Raw genomic sequence first — 2,033 nt, 5'->3', positions numbered from 1 at the left:
TTTAAGTGATCTACCCTGTTGTCAGCTGCGCTGGCTTCTGAGAGAGTGGCCTTCTCTGTGTGACATCCCCAAAATCACGGCCAGAAAAGACCGGTTTGTTTATGCTTTGTTTAAAAATCAGAGTTACATTTTAAATGAAAGTGTTGCGGAATTTGTCCCAAAACAAAAATATGATAAAGATTTATCAAAAGCATTTCCATAGAAATGTATTTCATTAAAAGACTCGGGATGTCATGTTCGTACAGATCAAAAGCATAAACAGTACAATATAAGCCTTACTACATTATTTCATATCTACAGGCCTATATCCGTAATCCCTCGTCCAAAACATCACACCTATGCTCATGCGCCACTACCTGTAATACAAGAAACTGAGTGGGCCAGGCTTGGGAGCCTGGTGAGCACATAGGGTTTTCAACCCACAATAAATAAGTTTATTAATTTCATCGATCAACAATAACCCGATTACCCGTTCCCGTTATCCTCACTTTACGTCCCTAAACACCTATCATAAGGGACCTAGCCTAAGGATCATCATCGGGACGGACACTACTGCTAAGGGGATTCCTCAGCAATAAATGTCCTAAAGGCAACCATGTGGGGGATGGAGTACACCGGTGAACACATCGTTCACAAACACCTACAGGTTGCGAGCCTGCTAGTGTTCCACTGGACTGTCTAGAAGAGTCCGTGGTCGTCATCCATACTCCGCTAGATGACAGAAACAACAACATCAACATCGAGGCCTCTCATCATTTTATCACACATCAGCTATTACATCTACCCATGTTTTACCCCAACATTTTCGTAGATATAAAATACATATACAGTTTAAATCATTGAAAACATGTATAACAATGTTCATCCAGCATAGATAGCAAGTATTCAGATAATATGCACACATAGCACGTAATTTATATAAAATACTTCATATCTATGTGTAAGCTGAAAGTAACTATGCACTCACCTGGTAAGGTGGTGACTCGGCACTCGGACAGCTCTTCGTTACTTCTTAAAACAATTTTTCCTTGACCAAACCTTGTATTAATACCACTAGAGTTTAGTTTTAATGTTAATCGCGACTAATTAATAGTCAAGCTATTATTACTATTATATAAGCGTTAAATAACACTCAATATAACTCATAATAATAGCCCAAATAATTATTTTAATGTCCTAATAATGTTACTATAATTAAATAAAGCTATATTAAATATAGTATAGGCGTAACTCACTTACAATGGGTTTTTATTAAAAACCGGACTTCGCTGGAGCAGCGTTTCCGAGCCGAAAGCTTTTCTTCTCGGAGCCGTCGGGCGCTCCGGGGCTTTCTTCTCGTGATAGGGAGGTTCCCTAGACTTGGGAGGGGTTTAGGGAGGCTAGAGAGAAGTTAGAGAGAGAAAGAGAGGCTTATGGTGTGAAGAAAATATGAGGAGTTCACCCTTGTATTTATAGGAGTTTTATAGTAAAGTAGTCTCTAAGCTTCGTCCGTAACTTTTGCATACGAGCTCCGTTTTTGTCTGTCTTTTTACCGTTGAGTTCCTATTAATGAGATCTTCAACTTTCATTTAGACCTCGTTAGCTAATTCTCATTCTATCTCGGATTTACAAAACTGTATCGAATTCGCCGCGCTCGAAAAGTAGTGACTAAGCTTCGTCCATAACTTTCGCATACGAGTTCCGTTTTTGTCTGTCTTTTTACCGTTGAGTTCCTATTAATGAGATCTTCAACTCTCATTTAGACCTCGTTGGCTAATTCTCATTCTATCTCGGATTTACAAAACTGTATCGAATTCGCCGCGCTCGAAAAGTAGGGACTAAGCTTCGTCCATATCTTTCGCATACGAGCTCTATTATCAACGTTCTTTATATCCACGCGTTGGTATTTACGAGTACTACAACTTTCATTTAGATCCCGTCGGCTAAAAATCGACCGATCTAAAATTCAGATTTCGGGCTGTGCACTGCTATGCTAAATCTTAGAAAAATCATAACTTCCTCATACGAAGTCAGATTTGGGCGTTCTTTTTATC

At 39.2% G+C, this 2,033-nt stretch overlaps 1 long non-coding RNA gene across 1 annotated transcript; it reads right to left on the bottom strand.

Moving 5' to 3' along the window:
* Window positions 1–234: 234 nt before the first annotated feature.
* LOC145068893 (uncharacterized) lies at window positions 235–1,476 on the bottom strand. The gene is made up of 3 exons (XR_013689170.1): window positions 1,240–1,476; window positions 968–1,038; window positions 235–356 (listed from the first exon to the last, which is right to left on the bottom strand). It is a non-coding gene; the product is annotated as an uncharacterized LOC145068893 (long non-coding RNA).
* Window positions 1,477–2,033: the final 557 nt, after the last annotated feature.

This window comes from Lactuca serriola, chromosome 1 (genome assembly GCF_051521515.1).
Source record: "Lactuca serriola cultivar US96UC23 chromosome 1, Lser_US96UC23_V15, whole genome shotgun sequence".
Taxonomy (NCBI): domain Eukaryota; kingdom Viridiplantae; phylum Streptophyta; class Magnoliopsida; order Asterales; family Asteraceae; genus Lactuca; species Lactuca serriola.
The sequence above is the reverse complement of the archived record's forward strand: the minus strand, read 5'-3'. Positions and strand labels throughout refer to the sequence as shown.